The 16313-nt window shown below is 42.7% G+C and overlaps 1 protein-coding gene across 4 annotated transcripts in view; it reads left to right on the plus strand.

The window, feature by feature from the left end:
* Positions 1–1601: 1601 nt before the first annotated feature.
* ZDHHC3 (zDHHC palmitoyltransferase 3) overlaps positions 1602–16313 on the plus strand; it is a 53053-nt gene continuing 38341 nt past the window's right edge. Inside the window, exon 1 of one of the 4 annotated variants that reach the window (XM_083706059.1) lies at positions 1602–1875. The gene's annotated coding sequence lies outside the window, so the exon portion shown is untranslated. Of the gene's footprint in view, positions 1876–4524; positions 4749–16313 lie in introns of those variants that run through there. The other 3 variants (XR_014556846.1, XM_083706057.1, XM_083706060.1) reach the window with 3 other exon arrangements.

Below are 16313 nucleotides of genomic sequence, written 5' to 3' on the forward strand. Positions count from 1 at the left end.
GCTGGGGACCCACGTTTGAGAAACGCTGCGAGTTTAATGCCCAATTTTCAGTTCTCGAAAAATCCTATGCCAGCCAAGGGAATGGATTCAGGGCAAAGGCAAGAAACCTCAGCCTTCCCTCAGCAATACAGTGGTACCTTGGTTCTCAGACTTAATCCATTCCAGATGTCCATTCCAATACCAAACGTTCCAAAACCAAGGTGCACTTTCCCATAGAAAGGAATTCAAAACAGCTTAATTAGTTCCAGACTTTTAAAAAAACCCCTAAAACAGCAATTTAACATGAAGTTTACTATCTAATGAGACCATTGATCCATAAAATGAAAGCAACAATCAATGTACTGTACCATAAAATAAATAAGACAGTATTGTAGATGATAAAAAAAAATTCTTACCTGCACTGTTGATGGTCTTTGTTTGGATGGGGTTTTTTAATCCATTTCCGCAGTCACACAATCTATCAATCAACAGCTGAACTGGGTTCCACACAGTCACAAAAGCAAATTAACCAAAAAAGCCTCAAAAACGCAAAATAAATAGCAAAAACAAAACCGCCAAATACAGTGGTACCTTGGTTCTTGAACTTAATCCATTCTGGAAATTTGTTTGACTTCCAAAACGTTCAAAAACCAAGGCGTGACTTCCGATTGGCGCAGGCGCCCGGGAAAAAATAGCTGACAGCCGCATCAGACGTTCGGCTTCTGAAAAGCATTCAAAAAGCAGAACATTTTGTGTTGTCATTATTTTATTGTGCTGAACTGCCCTGGGATTCTTGGGTGATCAATTTAACAAATAATAATAAATGCCTTTTTGTCTCCTAGGCATTTAGCTGATTAAGCATTCTGTGACCTTTTAAATGTATTTGTGCAGTTTATTATTGGTTCATTATTATTATTGGTTTATTTTTGTTTTGTGCGGTTTATTATTGGATGATGATTGGTTTATTATTATTATTGGATTATTACTACTATTATTATTTGTTTATATTTTTATTATGTATTTTGTATTGCCATTGTTATTTTTCTATGGTGAACTGCCCTGGGCTCTTCTGGCGAAGGGCGGTATACCAATTTAGAAATAACAATGAAGCAACAAAACGTTTCTTTGTAACCAGAACTTGGGCTAAGTAATAATAATAATAATAATAATACTTAAAAAAAATACTTATACCCCGCCCATCTGACTGGGCCTCCCCAGCCACTCTGGGCGGCTTCCAACAGGGTATTAAACGTTTTACGGCCTTTTCAATGTGTTCCTGGGTTGTGCGAGAGTTTCTCGCTGGCTTTTGCATTTATTCCGTATTTTGTGTCTTTTTCCCCTGTGGTGAACCGCCCTGGGATCTCCGGGCGACGGGCGGGAACTAAAAAAGGGGCGGCGCTCGGAGCAGCCCGGAACGTTGGACCAACGCACAACGCCGGGCAGCGAAGGGACGCCGCCACTCTGGCAAGAGGAGGACGCGGATGGGGGGAGGGCGTGGCCTCTCTTGGGAAGAGGAGGAATCGGAGACTGGGGGAGGGCGTGGCCTCTCTGGCAAGAGGAGGAATCGGATGGGGAGAAGGCGTGGCCTCTGGCAAGAGGAGGAATCGGATGGGGGAGGGCGTGGCCTCTCTGGCAAGAGGAGGAAGCGGATGGGGAGAGGGCGTGGCCTCTGCGCTGCTCACTTCCTGGTTCTCTCTCCTCCCCCGCCCACCCCCGGGAGCGTGAATGTAGCGCGTTGGTGGAAGAGGAAGGTGTAGAGGCGCGCGCTTGCCGGGGCGTCGCGAGCTGCCTTCCGCCGCTGGCGGGGCGGATGGAACGTCTGGCTGGGCGCTGGAAGGTGGACCCGGGAGGCGCGAGCGGCGGCGGCGGCGGCGTGTTGCTTCATCCCCAGCCCTGGTAGGTTGAAGGGAGGCGAGTCTGGAAACCCCGGGGGCGAGGGAGGGGGATTCCCGGGGCCGGGTGGGGGGTGGGGGGAATTGGCAGGACCCGGGGGGGGGGGGTTGGCAGCCGCGGGCTGCTCTGCAGCAAAGCAAATTCACGCGAGGTGTGGGTGCGCGTGTCGCGCGTGCACGTGTGAATGTGGCTCAGGAAGCCGCGGGCAGGTCCTGGGATGCCGCTTCCTGCAAGGTGAGTCGAGTGTCACACGAAGGGACCTCGCGGGCCATCTAGCCCAACCCCTTGCAAAGGCAGGGTTCTTCTGGCCGATGTGAGACTCGAACCCACGACCCTGAAAATGGAAATATGCTCCCCATATTGAGATATGCTCCCCATAGAAGGCCTCTCTCGGTATATGTGCTTTGCGGGCAGTCCTGGGAGGTACAGTGCCGAGTATATGCTGTACAAAACCACAAAATACATAATAAAAATAACAACAACCCAATAACCCCCCCAAAACCCCCACATTTTAAAAGGGCGTAGGATTTTAATGTGAATCTACCTAATAGGAACTTTTTGAATCAATATTCCCCCCCCCCCCAGCCCCATGTGTAGAATGGTAAAGTTAATCATTATCATCAGTTCTTTTTTTCTGGGGGGGCTCAGGGGGACGCATACCCCTAAACATTTTGTGAATCTTTGTACTTTTCTCCGTTGGCTGTATTTGTTTTCCCCGATTTGAACTATAAAATGGTGATTTCCTTGTGTCAAAATGAGAGTACCCCTAAACATTTTTTAGGAAAAAAGCAGGGGCCCTGAACATTTTGTGAATCTAAGTTTGGCCTCATTGAGGAGCAGTATTTCAATATGAGTAGAAAAAGGAGAGTATACCCCTAAATATTTTTTTTTTAAAAAAAGCACTGATAATAATAATTTATTACTTATACCCTGCCCATCTGGCTGGGTTTCCCCTGAAGGGACCTGAGGGTCATCTATCTCAACCCCCTGCAATACAGGAGGCCCGTACAGGGGTTCGAACCCATGACCTTGGCGTTCTCAGCCTTGCGCTCTTAAACCACCTGAGCTAACCGGTTGGATTGTACTTGATTTGGATGAAGTTTGAAGGGGAAAGGGGTTGGATGAAGCACTTGAACCGCAGGTTGCTGGGCTGCGTTTGCTGGGCTACGTTGCTTGCAGTAATAATAGCAGTAAGAATAATTTTATTATTTGTACCCCACCCATCGGGCTGGGTTGCCCCCGCCAGTCTGGGCAGCTTCCAACACATACAAAAACGGAATAAAACACAAGAGTTATATTCTTAGGAAAAATACAGAACTACTCTGTTTCCTTTGCTAATTTCTGTTAGCAAAGTTCACGTTCACCTGCTTGGTGATCCTCGTGGAACTATACTACCATACAAATCTACCATCTATCTGTGTTGTGTTAGTTGGTGAAGCGCTGGAATTTGGGAAGACTTTGGGTCAAACAGGGTTCGAAATTATCATTTTGCACCTAAAGATTCTCCATTTGCGAGCGCCTCCAAAAGTCTGGGTGCCGTTTTTGCGCTTGGCTGACACTCAAGAATTACTGAAATGTACGGTATGTGCTTTGAAGCTTCCAAGTTAAGATAAACAATATATTAAGGAGTTTAACAATAAAGAGTGTTTTGAAAACTCAAGGATGGTCCCAATATTTTTATTGTAAACACCAAATTAAACATGTATTAACAATTTCTGAAAAAAAAGTTGTATTAACAATGTGTCACTTATGTGAATTGCATAGTAGTTCCTGCTTATTAAAATAATAAATAAAAAGTGTTGCCAATTCTCCTGCCCTCGGTGGCGACTAGACATTCAGTTTTGGCACCTACAACCCAGGTCCCAGAAACCATTAGGCTCCTAGCTTTTCTAACACTCGGGTCAAATATCTGCATATCTATGAAGTTCTATTTTTTTAATATTTTATTTTCATTTTTAAAACAATATTCTTATACATTCACATAATTTTCAATTTCTACACTTCTGGGATTACTTAGATCTCTGACTTCTACCCCCACCCCACCCCCGGTTTCCAATTTCCCCCAATTTGTTTGCATCTAAGTACATTTTTCCAATTCATATTATCTCCTTTTTTGCCTTAAGTCATATTACAAGTACTATAACAATCCTCCTAACGTTTTTAAGTACGGCATACACAGCGGTCCTTAAGATATTCTGTAAACTTTTCCCGCTCTTGACTGAATTTCTTGTCCTCTTGGTGCCTGATCCTCACGGTCATCTTTGCCATTTCGGCCTAGTCCATCATCTTGGTTATGCACTCTTCTTTAGTTGGGACTTTCTATCTATGAAGTTCTCTTGAGTGATGTTGGTCTGGTTATCATCTCTCAGCCTGTCTTGCGGGGATAAGGGACGGACTTATATGTGCCACCCTGGGATCCTTGTTCAAAGGGCAGGAGGAAAACATAATAAACTATGTTATTAGCCCTTTAAATTCAGCGTGCTCTCAAATGGGGAAGTGTAATGATCAACATTAAGTATTGTGGTGATGCTGGAACTGAAAAAAGCTCAGCCTGAACTTACTGGCAGAGGAATTGCATGTGTGCATACACACCTGACGAATTCTGTGGGACAAAAAGGACGTTTCTATGAGACAAGAGCACCAATCTCGACACGCCCTTATTGCGTAGAGGAGTGTTGCAACATTACTCAGTCTCTGGAAAGAAGAATTCTTCTCTTCATGTACTAAGTCTATGAAGTTACTCTCTTATTTTTGAGGACCTGGGCAAATACTTATAATGGTCGGGTCTGATTTTCCTGCTGCAGTAAATTCCAGAAGATAAAAGTTAAACACGGCATATTTTCCTCATAATCGGACAGCAACATGTTGCTTGAAGGGTAATTTTGTTAAATATATTCTGGATGGTGAGATTTTTGTGTCTTCAAGCTTTGCCTAGTAAATGAATGTGTGGACCTGATACAAGATTTCTCCTGTTTTAGGTTTTTTCCTTCGTTGTTAAATTGGTGGTTGAGATGCCTGGAAGGCTTCAATAACTCAAGCAATGTTTGCAGTGCTCAGCAGTGCTTTTCTTTTATAATGCTAGGGTCAGTATTCAGATCTTGATTTGTAAACGGTTAATTGATCAGTAACCTAAATTCTAAGAGGAATGTAGAAGTTTGTCACTGTAACCAACAGTTCTTTGTTAAATGTACAGTACTACGTAGTGCATCCTTGAATTATTTTCTGTTAGCATTCTTCAATATCCCAACAAAATGCTACTCTTTGGCCTGAACAGTTAAAACAAATAGAAAGTTTCAGGAAGCACTTTTTTTAGATTGTTTCATCTCTCAGATTAATTTGTGATTTTTTAAGCTACATAAATGAGTTTATTGCAATGTTTTTCAAAAGGAGGCAATTGCATAAATTTGCAATAGGAGTACATTCTAAGTGGTGAAATAGGTACTTATTTTTCCATTAAGTTTAGCAATATATAGCTGTAACTTCCATTACTTGTACGGAGCTGTTTTATTCTTTGTTACAGCCTGTTCATGCGAGCTAGACTGTGGGTAACCTTTAGTTACAGGACTTAAGATTTGCCTTTGTGTGGGATAGTAAATAACTTTATTCTGATCATCTGTTTCCTCTTTTACATGAATGTTATTTCTTATCAGAGGTTGCAGTCCTGTGATAACACATTCTTGACCTGGGAGCAACTCTCATTGCACTTGAATTTGCATTTCAGGAGACCTGCCTAGGATTGTGCTGTTAAAAACTACAGTATTCATTTTATACAGACGTTCTGTTTTGTCATTCTCCTCTTAAGGTGTATTCCTGTTTTAAGTTAATTGGTTAATCGCATGAATGCAAAGAGAGAGAAGTGATCCAAAACAGGGATAGCAGAAGCATTGCATCTGCATAATCTGGCTCAGTGTAACTTGATCACACGCAAATTAAAGTACAGTAAAAGCATGTCTGCCCTGAATTGTGATACCATAAGTGTATCACCTTTGCAAATTCTGCTGAACTAGTACAGTGGTACCTCGCAAGACGAATGCCTCGTAAGACGAAAAACTCGCAAGACGAAAGAGTTTTTCGTTTTTTGAGTTGCTTCGCAAGACGAATTTCCCTATGGGCTTGCTTCGCAAGACGAAAACGTCTTGCGAGTTTGTTTCCTTTTTCTTAAAACCGTTAATACCCAGGGAATCCGTGCTTCGCAAGATGAAAAAACTCGCAGAACAAAAAAACTTGCAGAACGAATTAATTTCGTCTTGCGAGGTACCACTGTAGTTCCAAAAAACGTTCAGTCAACTGGTTCTGGCAGCTCCAACAGTAAACGGTTTCATATCATGAGCATGGATAGATTTGAAGCATGTTTGGGCACAGAAGAGAATCTACGCAGAATTTAACATATTTCGAGCCATAAATTTCCCTTGATTTGCCTATTAGAAGCAAATTTTATGTCCCAAGACATGTTGTCTAAGGTCACATGTCACTTTCCTGCAGTTCGCTTCACATCTGTTAGCCACAATAACCGTAATTGAAGGAAGTTTTATGTGCTGTAGATAGTGGATGAGGCCACAACTGGAGAGGCCACGCTCACTAGATCTCTTGGCCTGTCCTACTTCACAGGGATGTTGTGAGGCTGCCTTGAATTCTCAGCGGGAAAAGTAGGATCTAGGATGCAAATGGAACGAACCAACATATGGGATTTAAAACAATGGAAAATAAGATTGAGAGCTCATTTTGTTCCAGGCTTTGCGTGCTGGCGAAGTTCTAAATGAACCCTATAGTATTGCACAAATACACAGATACACCAGTTTTTGTGTTGTGGCGCAGAGCTGTCCAGGGGGAAAGACCGACATCTTGACAAACTCTCAGGCTCTTTTGGTACTTGTTCTTTGGCTGTACAATGGCTTCACAGAGCAGTTTCACAGGATAGTTACTGTGCGAAGCCACAGTGTATGAATTAATAGATTTTAGTATCTTAAGGCTAGAGTAAGCGTTAAATGAGATGAGTACGACGAGTAAATTGCTTTTCATTTGGCTGTACACTGTGTTTGCCTAGAAGTAGCTAGGCAGTATTTTGTATCCCCATTATCTTTAATTTCATTCCCTTAAAACAATTTCTGCTTGCGGGAATGCGTTTACGGCCTTTTCAGCCCAGTTACGGCAATCGGATGAAATAGGACGTTGATCCCTCCGGTAGTCATAAACCAGTAGGTTTCTGAAGTAACACAGTTATTTCTTCTGAAGCTACAGGGGAATATTGTAGTTTTTCTGAAAGATAGTGACCAGTCCTGTGTGTGGCATAACCTAATATGCAAAGAAACACACAGGGTGAGACGTCTCCTAAAAAGTAGCAGTGATGGAAATTTGCCAGGCGTGTTTTGTGACTGGTGCAGGTCCAATTCTGACCACGTGGAGATCTCTGGATGCCAGCTCACCGACTGATCTCTCCCTCTGGCCGGCCCCTCCATCTTTCTTCATTTTTTTAAAAAAATATTTATTGGGGTTTCAAAAAGGTTTACAGAAATAGAAAAAGAGAAAGAAAAAAACAGAAAAAATACATAATACAAAAATATTTTCATTTGCTTGTTTCCTTGACCTCCTCACACCTCCCTTTTTTGTATTCTAGTTCCATTAGTTATTTCAGCAAATCCTTTCCACCTTGTTTTTATCTTAATAATTTATCTTAATATATTATAGCTTTACATTCTGACCTGTTAACAATCCACTTTTACTTAATCCTTTATAGCATTACTACTAAAACCACATAGCTGCATTCCAGCATCCTTCTAACATTCTTTGATTTTACAATGTTTCTGTAAATAATCTTTAAATTTCCTCCAATCTTCTTCTACCGACTCTTCTCCCTGGTCCCAGATTCTGCCAGTCATTTCCGTCAGTTCCATGTATTCCATCAACTTCATCTGCCATTCATGCCCAGGAGAAAGGCCTCTGGTTTCTTCAAGAAGGTATATTTAAATACCTTTTTCATTTCATTATAGATCATCTCCCAGAAAGCCTTAATCCTTGCAGCCCCTCCATCTTTCTTCAGCAGAAGAGCTTACTTACTGCATTTATATCCTGCCTTTTTCTCCAAGGAGTACATGGTTCATCCCACTCCTCAGTTAATACCTAGAAAAACCCTGCGAGGTAGGTTAAAAGACTGCGACTGGAGAAACGTCACCCTCAGTTTCACGGCTGAGTGGGGATTTGAACCCTGATCTCTCAGGTCCTAGTTCGACACTCCAACCCAGGGGTCAGCAACCTTTTTCAGCCGTGGGCCGGTCCACCATCCCTCAGACCATGCGGGGCCCCCGGACTATATTTTGAAAGAAAAAAAAAAAGAACAAATTTCTATGCCCTGCAAATAACCCAGAGATGCATTTTAAATAAAGCAGCACATTCTACTCATGTAAAAACACACTGATTCCCGGACTGTCCGCAGGCTGGATTGAGAAGGCGATTGGGCCGCATCCTGCCTTAGGTTGCCTACCTCTGCTCTAACCACTACACCACACTGGCTTCCCGGAGCACTTTTGCTGTGGGGCAGCTCTATAAATTAAGTTGGTGAATAAACACGGGGAAAGCAAAACGTCACTTAGAGAAGGATCTGAAATATTTTCCTTGAAGCTTGAGTTTGGTTTATTCTGGATTGTTTAAATGTGCTGCAAACCACTTTTGAGTTTTTTTCTTTAAAATATAAAGCAATATAGAAATGAAAAGTATTATTATTATTATTATTATTATTATTATTATTATTATTATTTATTAAAGGCAGTGCCTAGACATTCAGTTGTGGCAGCTGGAACCTAGGTTTAAGTTACCATTTGGTGGATTAGCTTATATATCTGAATTTCTAACACTGATCAATAAACAGATTCAGTAAAAGCTACAAAGCAGTATATGATTTTTAGGGGGGATTAGCAAAGAACTAGGGAAGGAGGGGGGAGTGCAGTTGAACAAAGATAAAGAGGCAGTTGATGATAAAGGAAGACTCAGCAACACAATGCATTTTGTACCAATGGAAATCTACATAGTCCGTTCAACTTCCAAAATGTTCCGAAACCAAAGCGCAGCTTCTGATTGGCTGCAGGAAGCTCCAAGCAGGGGGCCCGTCTGACGTTTGGGTTCCAAATAATGTTCGGAAACCGGAACACTTACTTCCGGGTTTGCTGCATTCGGGAGCCAAAATGTTCTACTTGCAAGGCGTTTGGGATCCAATGTGCGACTGTATGTGGACATGGTCTCAGAACACTTGATCAATATTTTGGACATCGCCTTAAATCACACAGATGTGTCAAACCCTGGTTAGCAGATTCTGCAGAAGAGTTGAGAATTCAAGGAGCCTCAGATAGGCCGGTGAATAGAGGAGATTTCATTACAGGAGATAACTTATCTCTGGTCTTCTCTGCACCTCTGGACAATGAAGGCTTTATTACCTTGCTTTGCTATGACTGGTTAAGAGATACACCAGTGGCTAGATGTTATACCCTGCTGCATCTGTTTCCAATGGCAATAGTTTGGAAAACAGGGTTTTCTCTTTCTGATAAATCCAGGAGCACAGGGAGAATAGATCATCCTTCTGTGTTCTTAAACTGCTCATTTTGATCAAGTTTTTGTCTCGCCAGAGTGGTGCATCTCTGGTTATCTCCCACTTGGACTACTGCAATGTGCTCTACGTGGGGCTACCTTTGAAACTCAACTAATCCAGAATGTGGCAGCCAGACTGGTGACTGGGAGTGGCCACTGAGACCATATAACACCAGTCCTGAAAGACCTATATATTGGCTCCCAGCACATTTCCGAGCACAGTTCAAAGTTGGTGCTGACCTTGAAAGCCCTAAATGGCCTTGGCCCAGTATACCTGAAAGAGCGTCTCCACCACCATCGTTCAGCCGAGACACTGAGGTCCAGCTCCGAGGGCCTTCTGACGGTTCCCTCCCTGTGAGATGTGAAGTTACAGGGAACCAGGCAGACGGCCTTCTCGGTGGTGGCACCCACCCTGTGGAACGCCCTTCCATCAGATGTCAAGGAAATAAAGAACTACCTGACTTTTAGAAGACATCTGAAGGCAGCCCTGTTTAGGGAAGTTTTTAATGTTTCATGTTTTATTGTGTTTTTAATATTCGGTTGGGAGCCACCAGAGTGGCTGGGGAAACCCAGCCAGATAAGCAAGGTATGTATGTATGTATGCATGTATAAATATTCTTCTTCATGACAGTTGAGTTTACATATACAGTCATACCTCGGGTTACAGCCGCTTCAGGTTGTGTTTTTTCGGGTTACGCACCCACCGAAACCCACAAGTACCGGAATGGGTTACTTCCGGGTTTCGGCTGTCGCGTATGCACAGAAGCACTAAATTGCACTTTGTGCGTGCGCAGAAGCGCTGAATCGCAACCCGTGCGTGCGCAGATGTGCCGCTGTGGGTTGCGAACGTGCATCCCACACAGATCACGTTCGCAACCAAACGTCCACTGTACACTGGTACCTCGGGTTACAGACGCTTCAGGTCACAGACTCCGCTAACCCAGAAATAGTACCTCGGGTTAAGAACTTTGCTTCGGGATGTGAACAGAAATTGTGCAGCGGCAGCGGGAGGCCCCATTAGCTAAAGTGGTACCTCAGGTTAAGAACAGTTTCAGGTTAAGAACGGACCTCCGGAAAGAAGTAAGTTCTTAACCCGAGGTACCACTGTATTATACTGATTCTCCAACGGCACACATGGAATACATAGCAGTCTTGCCCGCATGGCAGTTTCCCTGCCACTCTGTGTGAAAAATACATAATTCCAAAACCTTTCATTTAATACTTAACCCCAACTACAGGGTGTAGGTTATTAACCTAGGAGATAACAGTTTGCATTGGTGACCCCGAGAGCTAATATTTAATTCTACCCTCCTACTCAAGAAGCACAGCTTTCCAGAAATCTTTTTAAAAAATGGGTACGTTCTGCAACTTGCTGCTGCTAGGGACTATTCTGTTACTGCCTTGTGTGCTTCTAGAACATGACTGAATAATTTACAGTGGTGCCTCGCAAGACGAAAATAATTTGTTCCGCTAGTCGCTTCGTCTTGCGATTTTTTCGTCTTGCGGAGCGCGGATTCCCTGGGTATTAACGGTTTTACGAAAAAGGAAGCAAACTCGCAAGACGTTTTCGTCTTGCGAAGCAAGCCCATAGGGAAATTCGTCTTGCGAAGCACCTCGAAAAACGGAAAACCCTTTCGTCTAGCGAGTTTTTCGTCTTGCGAGGCATTCGTCTTGCGGGGCACCACTGTACAGGCATATCAGAGGCATCATGAGTCTTGTTTTCTGATGCTTTTTGCGTTGTTGTGTGTAACTGCGTCGTTTGAAGTAATACAACTCAAACCCTGTCCTATAAAAATGCTGCACCTAGCTGCGCAACTGTCTGAATGTGCCTGAAATACCAGAATCATTGTGGTACAAAAGACTTTAGCGTTAAGCTGTATGTTTTGCAGTGCAGAAACCAATGTATTTGGGTGGCAGGGTTTTGTTTTGTTTTGTTTTTTAAAGAAAATTGGTCCTCACCCTTATGCTGTTAATCTCTCCACTTCCTTCAAAGTTTTATTTGTGGAAATGAGTAGAAGTAGTACTTGTGCAGTGGAAATCAGTTTTCTACAGCTTGTCACATCATAGCCATATTTCCTGCCCCCAGTCTGTAGATTAGACAATTAAACTTAGAGGCTAAATAGATAACGCTTGACTCTGAAGCCCATAGATTTAAAAATAAATAAATTCTTAAGGGTTGTTACTTTTAAATATAGTGCTTCTGTTTGCATACTTCCTTCAGAAATACTGTATACGTGTTTTATTTTTTACTTTTTACACCAAGCTTGTTGCTACATAACAACAATCACGAAGTTATATTCTGCCTCTATAGAGTATTGGCTTGAGAGGAGATTTATACAGTGGTATCTCGGGTTAACAGGGACGCGGGTGGCACTGTGGGTAAAACCTCAGCGCCTAGGACTTGCCAATTGTATGGTCGGCGGTTCGAATCCCTGTGGCGGGATGAGCTCCCGTCGTTTGGTCCCAGCTCCTGCCCACATAGCAGTTCGAAAGCACCCCTAAGTGCAAGTAGATAAATAGGGACCGCTTTATAGCGGGAAGGTAAACGGTGTTTCCATGTGCTGCGCTGGTGCTGGCTCACCAGAGCAGCTTTGTCACGCTGGCCATGTGACCCGGAGGTGTCTTCGGACGGCGCCGGCTCACAGCCTCTAGAGCCCAGAGTCGGACACGACTGGCCCGTACGGGCAGGGGTACCTTTACCTTTACCTCGGATTAAGTACTTAATTTGTTCCAGAGGTCCATACTTTACCTGAAACTGTTCTTAACCTGAAGCACCACTTTAGCTAATGGGGCCTCCTGCTGCCGCCGCGCCGTCGGAGCACAATTTCTGTTCTCATCCTGAAGCAAAGTTCTTAAGCTGAAGCACTATTTCTGGGTTAGTGGAGTCTGTAACCTGAAGCGTATGTAACCTGAAGCATATGTAACCCGAGGTACCACCTTATGCACAAATGTTGGCTCTAGTCTGTCTGATTTATGAAGATAATCAGATCTGTTCAGATAGCACAGCAGTATTCATGTGGGCAAATAGAAAAAAATAAACTGTAGCATCTTCCTTGTGTGAGTTTTCTCAGGCAACAAGTGTTCCATCGAATGCATGATTATAGAAGTACTTTCACAGACATAAATTATGACTATTGATTGTGTTTATTATAGGTGGTGTCTTAGACTCTCATTACCTTTTAAGTACTTTTGATTTGCCTTTTGTAAATATACTGGAGCGGTTTATTGTTACTTCCAAGACTACGCACATGTTGATTGTATAGATTATTTGAATGTCTGAGACCAGTTTTCTGAATTCTATAGTAGTCTGACTTAATCTACTCCCTTCGCTTAAAAAATAAAGTCAAGGGGACTAAATAGAATGCTCCAGGGTTTCCCAAACTTGGGTCTCCAGATGTTTTTGGACTATAGCTCCTATCATCCTTGACCACTGTTCCTGGATGATGGGAGTTGTAGTCCAACAACAGCTGGAGACCCAAACTCTGCTAGCTACTGCATACTTAACTGGAAGTAATTCCACTTGAATAAAGGGAGTAAATATGTATACGATCTGCTGTAAGCCATGCAGCCAGTCCAGGATTTAAACCTGAGTGATGCTAGAATCTAGTGCAAGATGCAACCACTGTCACTCTGTTTGGAAACAGGGGCCACACTGTCAAATTCAATCATAATGAAAGTGGAAGCTTGCCTGGAAAGTCCAACAGGGTAACATTGAATTTCTAAAGGAGTCATTTGTAAAAAAATATATCGGAGGATTAGTTTAAAACAAGTTGAAGTCAGGATGATTGAATATCCTCAGGACGTTTGGAAGAAACCAGTATTATAAAAGCTCAGATAAAATGAGCAATTCTATGAATATGGCATAGAGCAGAGTGTGGACTGAGCGAAATCGCAGTCATTTTATTGCATGATTTAAATCACCAACCGAAGGTTTGTCTTTGGCTGAAGCTTGCAGTTGGGTTGGAGAAGCTTGAGCCTGAGTTTTGAAGCCATGCTAAACCAAACCTTGGCTTAGCTGGGTGCTGAACAGGGACAAAAAGGATTGAAGAAGAGTAAAGTGGCTGCACACTCCTCCTCTGGAGACCACATATCCCAGTAAGCTTGACTTCTCGTTTTTTGCCAATAAGACCAGCGGCTATTAGCCATAAATGGAACATGTTTCTGAATACAGTCGTACCTTGGTACTCAAATGGCTTGGTTCCCAAACACTGAAAACCCGGAAGTAAGTGTTCCGGTTTTCAAATGATTTTCGGAAGCTGAACATTTGATGCGGCTGTCAGCTATTGTTCCCGGGGCACTTGCACCAATCATAAGCTGCGCCTTGGTTTTTGAACATTTCGGAAGTCAAACGGACTTCTGGAACAGATTAAGCTTGGCACTTTTTTTTTTGCTATTTATTTTGCATTTTTGATTTTTGGGTTTTTCCGGTTAATTTGTTTTTGTGCCCGTGTGGAACCCAGTTCAGCTACTGATTGATTGAATAATTGATTGTGTGGCTGTGGAAATGGATAAAAGCCCCCCATCCAAACAATGACTATCATCAGTGCAGGTAAGGGGGAAAAAAGAATTTTAATTTATTTAATTTTAATAATGTCTTATTTATTTTATAGTACAGTGCATTGATTATTGCTTTCATTTTATGGATCAGTGGTCTCGTTAGATAGTAAAATTCATGTTAAATTGCTGTTTTAGGGGTGGTTTTTAAATGTCTGGAACGTGTTAATCCATTTTGCATTACTTTCTACGGGAAAGTGCACTTTGGTTTTGGAACGGACTTCAGGAACGGATTAGGTTTGAGAACCAAGGTTCCACTATACTAGTTGTTGGAGCATGAATACAAAGGAAAGTTGTCTATCCTCTGACTGGCCACTGTGAGAAACTTGATGCTAGACTAGATATTCTGATACAGTAAGATTGCTGTTATGCCTAAAAAAACCCACATACATTTGAGCTATTGGCACCGTTCACAAACTCTTGGTAGATCACAGAGTTTGGGGCGTTTCTTAAATGTAAATGAAGGCACCTGCCTCGACTTGAGGTATATTTATGGGGAAGTTTGCTCTGCTGGGCTCTCTCTCTCTCTCTCTCTCTCAAGTGGTTGGAATAATTAGTTGTACCAACAAGTAATGAGCTGCTGCTACCCTTGCATCTCATTTTATGGTGGTTTCCCATTTCGTTTTGCACAATTCGGAGGTGTAGGGAGTATCCTGGCAGCCTCATGGTTCACCTGCCAGCCGTAGGCACCTGGAAATCCCACGAAGACAAGCAGGTTGGCAAAAGAGAGAGATGAAATCTGTATTAGCCATGTTAGAAGCAAAGCCCTTTCCTCTGCAGCCGGCCCAGAAATGGAGCAGATTTGCAGAATATTGCTCTGTTGCTCCGCCATTAATCCACTTAGTAGAAGACTTTTTCATGTTGACTGTAGAGGAGGAAAATTGGCTCCCTTTCTCCATATTCAGCATGGAAACACAGGCTGCTAACACCTTGGTAGGCTAGAGAAATCTTCTTTTGGCTTATTCACAAGGTTATGCTCCAGTTTTCCCAGTTGGTTTTCTCAGTAGTGATGTATGGAAGTGAGAGCTGGACCATAAAGGAGGCTGATGGCCGAAGCATTGATGCTTTTGAATAATGGTGCTGGAGGAGACTCTTGGGAGTCCCATGGACTGCAAGAAGATCAAACCTATCCATTCTGAAGGAAATCAGCCCTGAGTGCTCACTGGAAGGACAGATCCTGAAGCTGAGGCTCCAATACTTTGGCCACTTCATGAGAAGAGAAGACTCCCTGGAAAAGACCCTGATGTTGGGAAAGATGGAGGGCACAAGGAGAAGGGGACGACAGAGGACGAGATGGATGGACAGTGTTCTCGAAGCTATCAGCATGAGTTTGACCAAACTGCGGGAGGCAGTGGAAGACAGGAGTGCCTGGCATGCTCTGGTCCATGGGGTCACGAAGAGTCGGACACGACTAAACGACTAAACAACAAATGCTCCAGTGGCGCCCTCTAGAGTCCTAGAGGATAAAGCTTTTTACCAAAACACTTGCCCAGGAGAGTGGGATTCAATATGCAATATAGGAGCAACAAAGCCAAAGACAAGCATAGAGAATTACTTTAGTTCCCAGATATTATCGGAAGGAGGACCCAAGGAATTATGGAGAACAGCAACACCTGACCAGAGATAGACATAATATTTTGCAAGGACAGAATAATTGCCACACACAAGAACAACAAAGAGAGAGTTTGAATACTTCACCTCTAGGATTATAAATCATTTAAGGTGTTAATGCGAATGGAAGTCGTTAAAATTGCAGCTGTGGTATAAGGGCTTGTGATTCTGGCTGGAAGTGTAATGGAAATTTGTAAGATTTTGGAACGCAGAAATAGAGTAAATCACCAAACCATCAATTCTACCACCTAAATTGTATAGTTTGGTTTTTGAGTGATTGGTATTGTTAATGGTAGTATAATTTGGCATTGTTGTAATGAGCCTTTTATTGCATTATTGTAATTGAAAACGAATAAAAAATATTTTTTTAAAAAACAGAAAACAAAACGTGATCAGGAAACAATCTAATATTTCACCATGGAGCGAAAGACTAATGTTGATTCTAGCAACTGGAAATTCAAGAGGGAGGCTTAATTCATTTTTTGTTAAAGAGGTTCATAGAGTTCTTTCTACAGATCATTCATGTTTGATGTGAGTCACCAGTGTTATAGGCAGTATAAAGTTGGGGGAGAAGAGAGGTGGAGAAGTAAACTTTCATTCTTCTACATAGTGTATGCGCAAGGTTTTGTGTCAGTGTCACGTGGATAGGTTCTATTCATTTGTTGGTTTTTGTTGAAGAGGGAGGCGTTTTACCAGGGGTT

Source organism: Podarcis gaigeae (genome assembly GCF_964106915.1).
Source record: "Podarcis gaigeae genome assembly, chromosome: 12".
Lineage (NCBI taxonomy): Eukaryota > Metazoa > Chordata > Lepidosauria > Squamata > Lacertidae > Podarcis > Podarcis gaigeae.